This window comes from Rhinopithecus roxellana, chromosome 20, assembly GCF_007565055.1.
Source record: "Rhinopithecus roxellana isolate Shanxi Qingling chromosome 20, ASM756505v1, whole genome shotgun sequence".
Lineage (NCBI taxonomy): Eukaryota > Metazoa > Chordata > Mammalia > Primates > Cercopithecidae > Rhinopithecus > Rhinopithecus roxellana.
In genome coordinates, this window is record NC_044568.1 from 18,504,199 (window position 1) to 18,514,890 (window position 10,692).

Here is a 10,692-nt window from a genome sequence, read left to right on the forward strand (position 1 = left end):
CTTAAGTTTGAAGAGGTTCCATGAGCCCCAGACAGGATAAACTTACAGAAAACCAAGCCCAGGCCGGGCGTGGTGACTCACGCCTGTAATCCCACCACTTTGGGAGGCCGAGGCAGGTGGATCACGAGGTCAGGAGATCAAGACCATCCTGGCTAACACGGTAAAACCCCATCTCTACTGAAAAAACAAAAAAAAACAAAAAATTAGCCGGGCTTGGTGGCGGGCATCTATAGTCCCAGCTACTTGGGAAGTTGAGGCAGGAGAATGGCGTGATCCTGGGAGGTGGAGCGTGCAGTGGACCGAGATCGCACCACTGCACACCAGCCTGAGCGACAGAGCGAGACTCCATCTCGAAAAAAAAAAAAAAAAAAAAGGCGGGGCGCGATATCTCACGCCTGTGATCCCAGCACTTTCAGAGGCCGAGAGGGGCGGATCACGAGGTCAGGAGATCGAGACCATCCTGGCTAACATGGTGAAACCCCGTCTCTACTAAAAAATACAAAAACTAGCCGGGCGAGGTGACGGGCGCCTGTAGTCCCAGCTACTCGGGAGGCTGAGGCAGGAGAATGGCGGGAACCCGGGAGGCAGAGCTTGCAGTGAGCTGAGATCCGGCCACTGCACTCCAGCCTGGGCGACAGAGCAAGACTCCGCCTCAAAAAAAAAAAAAAAAAGTTAGGCGTGGCTCACGCCTGTAATCCCAGCACTTTGGGAGGCCGAGGCGGGTAGATCACAAGGTCAGGAGATCGAGACCACGGTGAAACCCCGTCTCTACCAAAAATACCAAAAATTAGCTGGGTGTGGCGGCGGGCGCCTGTAATCCCAGCTACGCAGGAGGCTGAGGCAGGAGAATGTCGTGAACCCGGGAGGTGGAGCTTGCAGTGAGTGGAGATCGGCCACTGCACTCCAGCCTGGGCGACAGAGCAAGACTCTGTCTCAAAAAAAAAAAAAAAAGAAAAAAAAACAAGCCCAGACCTACCACCATGAAACTGCTGAAAGCTACAGAGTGAAAGTCTTGGAAGGAGGCTGAGAAAATGGACGCAGTGCTTCCAGAAGAACAATTCAATTGACCGGGTTTCTCATCAGAAGCCATAGAGGCCAACAGGAAATGTAGGACCATTTTTCAAGTTCTGAAATAAAAAGAAATACCAACCCAGATTGCTGTATCCAGCAAAATATCCTTTAGGAATGAAACGGAAATAACGATGATGCAATACAAAGAGTAATTGCCTGAAGAGCTGGTTTAAATAAATGGTTACAGAAAACTCTTCAGGAAACCTGGAACAAAGGAAAAGCAGTAGAAATGGTAAATATCTGAGTAAATAGATCAGATTATTCTACTCTTGAGTTCTTTAAAATATATATGATTGTGAAAAGCAACTATCACATGGGGTTTCAACTGATGTATGTTGAATACGTAAGACAACTACAACGTTAAGGTGGGGCCATGTGGCTGGACGGCGTTGAGGTTCCGTGCTCCATTTCAGTGGCAAAATACCGTTCCAGAAAGACTGCAAAAGCTAAGTATGTATATTTTAATTACTAAAGAAGTATATAGCTGGGCATGGTGGCTCACACCTGTAATCCCACCACTTTGGGAGGATGAGGCAAGTGGATCACTTGAGGTCAGGCGTTCCAGACCAGCCTGGTCAACACGGTGAAACCGTCTCTACTAAAAATACAAAAATTAGCCAGGTTTGGTGGCGCACGCCTGTAGTCCCAGCTACTCAGGAGCCTGAGGCAGGAGAATCACTTGAACCCAGGAGGCGGAGGTTGCAGTGAGCCGAGATCACACCACTGCACTCCAGCCTGGGCAACAGAGCGAGACTTTGTCTCAAAAAAAACCAAAAAACAAAAAACACACGATCTACCCATGCTATTTAAAGACAGGAAAGATAAAAAGTGTGGCCCATCAATATGATATCTACAAGATACTTCAAATACAACGACGTAAATAGGGTTAATAGAAAAATGGAAAAGTGTATACCATGGAAACAATAAAAAAAAGTGGAGAGGCTGTATTTAACATCAGACAAAATGACTTCAGCACAAAGAAAATTACCACAGGGTGTCGAGTGCAGTGACTGGTGCCTGTAATCCCAACACTTTGGGAGGTGGCTGGCTTGTGTAAGGCCAGGAGTTCAAGACCAGACTGGGCAACATGGTGAAACCCTGTCTGTACTAAAAATACAGAATTAACTGGGCATGGTGGCAGGTGCCCGTAATCCCAGCTACTTGGGAGGCTGAGGCAGGAGAATCGCCTGAACCCAGGAGGCAGAGGTTGCAGTGAGCTGAGATAGTGCCACTGTGCTCCAGCCTGGGCGACAAGAGAAAAACGCCATCTCATAAATAAATTTAAAAAAGCAAAATGTGATAAAGACCACAAAAATGAAAAGTTACAAAGTTAATTATATTGATTCAAATTAGTTATGTTAAATATTAGCAAACAATACAAAACCACATAAAGAAAATAATAAACCATGGCCAAGTGGAATTTACCCTAAGACTGCAACTGGTTCAGTTATTAGCCTATGAAGTACTACACCATATGAATCCACCTAAGAAGATAAGGCATGTGATTTTATCCACAGGTGTGGATGAAGCCTCTGGAAAAATTTAGTACCTATTATTGATAGAAGCACTCAAAATGGGAATTGGTGAATACTTTCTTTTTTTTTTTTTTTTTTTGAGACGGAGTTTCGCTCTGCCACCCAGGCTGGAGTGCAGTGGCGGGATCTCAGCTCACTGCAAGCTCCGCCTCCCGAGTTCACGCCATTCTCCTGCCTCAGCCTCCCGAGTAGCTGGGACTATAGGTGCCCGCCACGTCGCCCGGCTAGTTTTTTGTATTTTTAGTAGAGACAGGGTTTCACCATGTTAGCCAGGATGGTCTCCATCTCCTGACCTCGTGATCCGCCCGTCTCGGCCTCCCAAAGTGCTGGGATTACAGGCTTGAGCCACCGCGCCCGGCCTGGTGAATACTTTCTTAGGATGCCTGTGTCCATAGCTCTGTGTGTGTGTGTGTGTGTGTGTGTGTGTGTGTACTGGAAGTGTTACCTAATGCAATTGGGCAAAACAGAATTGCAAAAAAGTGAACTATCTCTTGCATGCATTATATGATATACATGAAAAGCCTCACAGAATCAATCAGTAAAAACATTTAGGCTGGGCGCGGTGGCTCAAGCCTGTAATCCCAGCATTTTGGGAGGCCGAGACGGGCGGATCACGAGGTCAGGAGAGCCAGACCATCCTGGCTAACACGGTGAAACCCCGTCTCTACTAAAAACATACAAAAAACTAGCCAGGCGAGGTGGCGGGTGCCTGTAGTCCCAGCTACTGGGGAGGCTGAGGCAGGAGAATGGCATAAACCCGGGAGGCGGAGCTTGCAGTGAGCTGAGATCCAGCCACTGCACTCCAGCCTGGGCGACAGAGCGAGACTCCGTCTCAAAAAAAAAAAAAAAAAAAATTCTAGAGACAGGGTCTCATTTTGTTGTCCAGGCTGGTCTGGAACTGCTGGGCTCAAGCCATCCTCCCGCCTCAGCCCCGCGAAGTGCTGGGATTACAGGCTTGATTGAGCCACTGTACCCAGCCTAAGAATACTCTTCAAAGACACACATGGCTGGGCGCGGTGGCTCACACCTGTAATCCCAGCACTTTGGGAGCCCAAGGCGGGGGCGGATCACGAGGTCAGGAGATCGAGACCATCCTGGCTAATACAGTGAAACCCTGTCTCTACTAAAAATACAAAAACTTAGCTGGGCATGGTGGTAGGCACCTGTAGTCCCAGCTGCTCAGGAGGCTGAGGCAGGAGAATGGCGTGAACTCAGGAGGCAGAGCTTGCAGTGAGCCAAGATCATGCCACTGCACTCCAGCCTGGGCGACAGAGCGAGACTCCGTCTCAAAAAAAAAAAAAAAAAAAAAAAAAAAAGACACACATAGACTTGAACACATGGGCAAATTCCTTGTTCTTTGATGAGATGAGTTAACATTGTAAAGATCCCATTCTTAATTCAGAAATGAAACATAATCCCAGGTACAACAGCACCAAAAGCTCTTTGTGGAGTTAATGCAGATTGACCCTGAAGCTCATATGGAAGCACAAACGTCTGATGGTGCCCAAGAAAACCCAGGAGACAAAACTGGTGCTTCCCTGTGGACACTGCAGCACTCTCTGAAGCCACTGTAATTAAAGCATGTGACACATGGCCAGGAAGCAGACAGATGGACAAAAATGGAATATCTGGAAATAGACCTAGCAACATGGAAATTTAGTTCATAAAGGGGTATTTCAGATTAGTGGGGCAAAAAATGCACTTTGTAATGAAAGGTGCTAAGACAATTGGTGAGCTGTCTGAGCAGGATGGTTTCACATGTGTAAGTTACACCTTTCAGGCCGGGTGCAGTGGCTCACGCCTGTAATCCCGGCACTTTGGGGGAACAAGGGGTGCAAATCAGTTGAGATCAGGAGTTCGAGACCAGCCTGGCCAACATAGTGAAACCCCATCTCAGCCGGGCACGGTGGCTCATGCCTGTAATCCCAGCACTTTGGGAGGCCGAGACGGGCGGATCACGAGGTCAGGAGATCGAGACCATCCTGGTTAACACAGTGAAACCCCGTCTCTACTAAAAATACAAGAGAATTAGCCAGGCGAGGTGGGAGGCGCCTGTAGTCCCAGCTACTCGGGAGGCTGAGGCAGGAGAATGGCGTGAACCTGGGGGACGGAGCTTGCAGTGAGCCAAGACTGCGCCACTGCACTCCAGCCTGGGCGACAGAGCGAGACTCTGTCTCAAAAAAAAAGAAAAGAAAAAAAGAAGGCCGGGCGCGGTGGCTCAAGCCTGTAATCCCAGCACTTTGGGAGGCCGAGACGGGCGGATCACGAGGTCAGGAGATCGAGACCATCCTGGCTAACATGGTGAAACCCCGTCTCTACTAAAAATACAAAAAACTAGCCGGGCGAGGTGGCGGGCGCCTGTAGTCCCAGCTGCCTGGGAGGCTGAGGCAGGAGAATGGCGTAAACCCGGGAGGCGGAGCTTGCAGTGAGCTGAGATCTGGCCACTGCACTCCAGTCCGGGCGACAGAGCGAGACTCCGCCTCAAAAAAAAAAAAAAAAGAAAAAAAGAAAAAAGAAACCCCATCTGTACTAAAAATACGAAAATTAGGCAGGCGTGGTGGTGCACACCTGTAATCCCAGCTACTCGGGGGCTGAAGCAGGAGAATTGGTTGAGCCCGGGAGGTGGAGCTTGCAGTGAGCCGAGATCGCGCCCCTGCACTCCAGCCTGCAAGGCGGAGCTTGCAGTGAGCTGAAATCCGGCCACTGCACGCCAGCCTGGGCTACAGAGTGAGACCCTGTCTCTAAAAATATATATATATATATTATAAATATATATATACATATATATATATAATAAATATAACTATAGGCCGGGTACAGTGGCTCACGCCTGTAATCCCAACACTTTGGGAGGCTGAGGCGGGCAGATCACCTGAGGTCTGGTGTTTGAGACCAACCTGACCAACATGGAGAAACCCCATCTCTACTAAAAATACAAAATTAGCCGGGCGTGGTGGCACATGCCAATCCCAACTACTCGGGAGGCTGAGGCAGGAGAATCGCTTGAACCAGACAGGCATAGGTTGGAGTGCGGTGGCGTGATCTCGGCTCACTGGAAGCTCCGCCTCCCGGGTTCACGCCATTCTCCTGCCTCAGCCTCCCGAGCAGCTGGGACCACAGGCGCCCGCCACCTCGCCCGGCTAGTTTTTTGTATTTTTTAGTAGAGACGGGGTTTCACCGTGTTAGCCAGGATGGTCTCGATCTCCTGACCTCGTGATCCGCCCGTCTCGGCCTCCCAAAGTGCTGGGATTACAGGCTTGAGCCACCGCGCCCGGCCGTTTTTTTGTATTTTTTAGTAGAGACGGGGTTTCACTGTGTTAGCCAGGATGGTCTCGATCTCCTGACCTCGTGATCTGCCCGCCTCGGCCTCCCACAGTGCTGGGATTACAGGCGTGAACCACCGCGCCCGGCCTCAGACGTCTAATCTTTAGCAAAAGTTCCAAGCCTTGGCACAGATGGTGCCTGCACCTGCACAGCCACCCACAGTCGAGAGGAGAGCAGAGGCACCGGGCCTGCTCCCACCACAGACAGGAACGGGTTCCCCAGCCCGTCTCTAGGCTGGTCAGCAACCCCCACTCCCCACCCTGCCTACTCAAAAGAAAGAGTCCTCCTTCTTCCAGCCTCCTCCACCCTCCCTCCAGGACCTCCCTGACGTGCATGGGGCCTGTGCAGGTGTTAAGCCACACCCACGCCCTCCCAGGGGGCGGGATCTGGAAAGGGAGAGCAGGCGCCACAGTCAACAGGAGGGAGGGCTTCTGGCCGAGGTGGCAAGGAGGCTCCAGGAGGGGGCAGCGTTGACCTTGGGCATTGAGGGATGAGAAGGAGTTCGGTAGGAAGGAAGGTGCTGCAGGCAGGGGGCCTCGGGGCACAAGGGGATGCTGGAGTGTCACTGGTGATGAATCTGTCCGGGTCTGCAGCAACCTCAGTTCTTGCCTCCTTAGAAGAAAGAATTCAACTGCGGGGCATAAGGCAGAGGGAGAGACCGAGGCACACGTCAGCGCAGAAGTGAAGTTTATTAAAAAGCTTTAAAGCAGGAAGGAAAGTATGCCTGGAAGAAGGCCAGGAGGGCGACTTGAAAGGCAAGTGTGTGGTTTGACCTTCTGACTTGGGGTTTGATACAGTGACACAATGCAGGGTCTTGCGTTACTTCTCCCCCTCACCCAGCTCCTGAGATCTTCTTGGGAAGCTGCTGATTACCAGCCTCAGCTGTTTTCTGTCTAATAGGAGGGTGTCTTGCCCTGGCGCTGGCTGTGACCAATTATTACTTTACAGAGACAGTTAACAACTACCTGACCATCACCTGACGAGGGTCAGCACTCCTGTTGCCTGTGTGTGGTGGTGCGGAGCCCTCTTCTGCCCTGCTTATACCCCCTAGCTACCCACACTAACAGTTCCTCCCACAGGAGTCCAAGACCCCAATTCTTGAGGGAAAATGGACAAAGGTCAGTCTTCTGTAACTGCTGCCTGCTGACAGGGGGCGGTGGTGGTTCTGAGAGTCTCGGCCTCTTGTTGTCAGGGCAGGGTTGGCTCCATGGGTTACTGAAAGCAGAGCCCAGCCAGGGAGCAGTATCCAGGGAGATGGGCAGGATTTTGCCTCTATCCTGTCCCCCTGATGGGCAGTCCAGGGGTCCCCTGTAGAAGGGTGGCTCTTGAATATTGACAGGACCTATCCCTCACTGAGGACCACCTGGAGTTTGATGACCTGAAGGCGAGAGGAGACAAATCGGGTTATTAGATTTAGAACAATGTTGTCTGGGCATGGTGGCTCATGCCTGTAATTTCAGTGCTTTGAGAGGTCGAGGTGAGCAGATCACCTGAGGACAGGAGTTCAAGACCAGCCTGGGTAACATGGTGAAACGCCGTCTCTACTGAAAATACAGAAAAAAAAAAAAATTGCCAGGCATGATGGCACGTGCCTATAATCCCAGCTACTCTGGAGGCTGAGGCATGAGAATCACTTGAACCTGGGAGGAGAAGTTTGCAGTGAGCCGAGATCAGGCCATTGCACTCCAGCCCGGGCAACAGAGCAAGACTTCTTTAAACAAACAAACAAGGCCGGGCACGGCAGCTTACTCCTGTAATCCCAGCACTTTGGGAGGCCGAGGCAGACGGATCACGAGGTCAGGAGTTCAAGACCAGCCTGGCCAACATGGTGAAATCCTGTCTCTACTAAAAATACAAAAATTGACTGGGCGTGGTGGTGCACGCCTGTAATCCAGCTACTTGGGAGGCTGAGGTGGGAGAATTACTTGAACCTGGGAGACAGAGGTTGCAGTGAGCCCCACCACTGCACTCCAGCCTGGGCGAGATTCAGTCTCAAAAAAAACCAAAGATTTAGGTAGCTTCACCCGGATGGCAGACATGTATGGGCACCTGTGAGGGTCGGAGCAAAGAGCCAGATGGGACCACCGCTCGCTTCAGAAAAGTGCCACGGGATCCACCTATTCTGAGGGGCCCCAGCGACACCCACGGCCTCGGTGGCGTCATAGACACAGCCCACACCCACCCAGCTAAGGGCCATAGCCATGACGCAGGCCTAAGAAATGAACCGCAGTAGGCTGGGCGCGGTGGCTCAAGCCTGTAATCCCAACACTTTGGGAGGCCGAGACGGGCGGATCACGAGGTCAGGAGATCGAGACCTTCCTGGCTAACACGGTGAAACCCCGTCTCTACTAAAAAATACAAAAAAACTAGCCGGGCGAGGTGGCGGGCGCCTGTAGTCCCAGCTACTTGGGAGGCTGAGGCAGGAGAATGGCGTAAACCCGGGAGGCGGAGCTTGCAGTGAGCTGAGATCCGGCCACTGCACTCCAGTCCGGGCGACAGAGCGAGACTCCACCTCAAAAAAAAAAAAAAAAGAAAAGAAAAAAGAAATGAACCGCAGCAACAGTGGCCGCGCCCTCTCTGTCCTGCCCATTTCAAGAGGGACTTGAGCAGTGGCTGGAGAACTGTGCTCAGCGGCATATCCCGGCGAGGTGCTTGACACTTGACCTCAGCTCTGTGCCTTCCCATCCGCTTTCCAGTTCCTGGCTCTTTTCACCCACTTAATCTGCTGGGGGTCGTGCTGTCCCTGAGTTTTTACTTTAAAATCCAACGTTTTGAACATATGTGTACATGTATCTTTATAATAAAATGGTTTACATTCCTTTGGGTATATACCCAGTAATGGGATTGCTAGTCAAATGGAATTTCTGATTCTAAATCTTTAAGGAATTGCCACACTGTCTGCCACAATGGTTGAACTAATTTAATACACTCCCACCAACAGTGTAAAAGTGTTCCTTTTTCTCCACAACCTTGCCAGCATATGTTGTTACTTTTCTTTCTTTCTTTTTTCTTTTGATACAGAGTCTCGGAGTCTTGCTCTCCAGGCTGGAGTGCAGTGTTGTGATCTTGGGGCACTGCAACCTCCTCCTCCGGGGTTCAAGCAATTCTCCTATCTCAGCCTCCCAAGGAGCTGGGATTATTGGCATGCGCCACCATGCCTGGCTAATTTTTTTTTTTTTTTTTGAGATGGAGTCTCGCTCTGTCCCCCAGGCTGGAGTGCAGTAGCGCGATCTCAGCTCACTGCAACCTCCACCTCCCGGGTTCACGCCATTCTCCTGCCTCAGCCTTCTGAGTAGCTGGGACTACAGGCGCCCGCCACTGTGCCTGGCTAGTTTTTTGTATTTTTAGTAGAGATGGGGTTTCACCATGTTATTAGCAGGATGGTCTGAATCTCCTCACCTCATGATCCACCTGCCTCGGCCTCCCAAAGTGCTGGGATTACAGGCATGAGCCACCACGCCTGGCCATTTTTTTGTATTTTTAATAGAGACGGGGTTTCTCCATGTTGGCCAGGCTGGTCTTGAGCCCCTGACTCAAGTGATCTGCTCTCTTCAGCCTCCCAAAGTGCTGGGATAACAGGCGTGAGCCACCGCACCCGGCCCATCTGTTGTTTCTTGACTTTTTTTTTTTTTTGAGACAGAGTCTTGCTCTGTCGCCCAGGCTGGAGTGCATGATGCCATCTTGGCTCACTGCAGCCTCTGCCTCCTGGGTTCAAGCGATTCTCCTGCTTCAGTGGGGTCCCGAGTAGCTGGGATTACAGGTGTGCGCCACCACCTGGCTAATTTTTGTGTTTTCAGTAGAGACGGGGTTTCACCATGTTGGCCAGGCTGGTCTCAAACTCCTGACCTCAGGGGATGCACCCAACTTGGCCTCTCAAAGTGCTGGGGTGACAGGCGTGAGCCACCATGCCTGGCCTGTTTCTTGGCTTTTTAGTAATCGCCATTCTGACTGGCATGAGATGGTATCCCGCAGTGCTTTTGATTTGCATTTCTCTAATGATCAGTGATGCTGAACCTTTTTTCGTGTTTGTTGCCTGCATGTATGTCTTTTTTTTTTTTTTTTTTTTTTTTTTTTTTTTTTTTTTCTTTTTTTTTTGAGGCGGAGTCTCGCTCTGTCGCCCAGGCTGGAGCGCAGTGGCCGGATCTCAGCTCACTGCAAGCTCCGCCTCCCAGGCTCACGCCATTCTCCTGCCTCAGCCTCCCAAGTAGCTGGGACTACAGGCGCCCGCCACCTCGCCCCGCTAGTTTTTGTATCTTTTAGTAGAGACGGGGTTTCACCGTGTTAGCCAGGATGGTCTCGATCTCCTGACCTCGTGATCCACCCGTCTCGGCCTCCCAAAGTGCTGGGATTACAGGCTTGAGCCACCGCGCCCGGCCGTATGTCTTCTTTTGAGAAGTGTCTGTTCATGTCCTTTGTCCACTTTTTAATTTTGTTTTTTGTAAATTCGCTTAAGTTCCTTGTAGATTCTGGATATTAGACCTTTGTCAGATGTATAGACTGCAAAAATTTTCTCTCATTCTGTAGGTCTCTGTTAGCTCTGATGATTGTTTATTTTGCTTTGCAAAAGTTTAATTAGATCTTTAGTTTAATTAGATCCCATTGGTCATTTTTTGCTTTTGTTGCAATTGCTTTTTGTGATTTGATCACTGCAGCACTATTCACAATAGCAAAGACATGGAATCGACCCCAGTGTCCATCAGTGATAGACTCGATAAAGAAAATGTGGTGCATACACACCATGGAATACTATGCAGCCATAAAA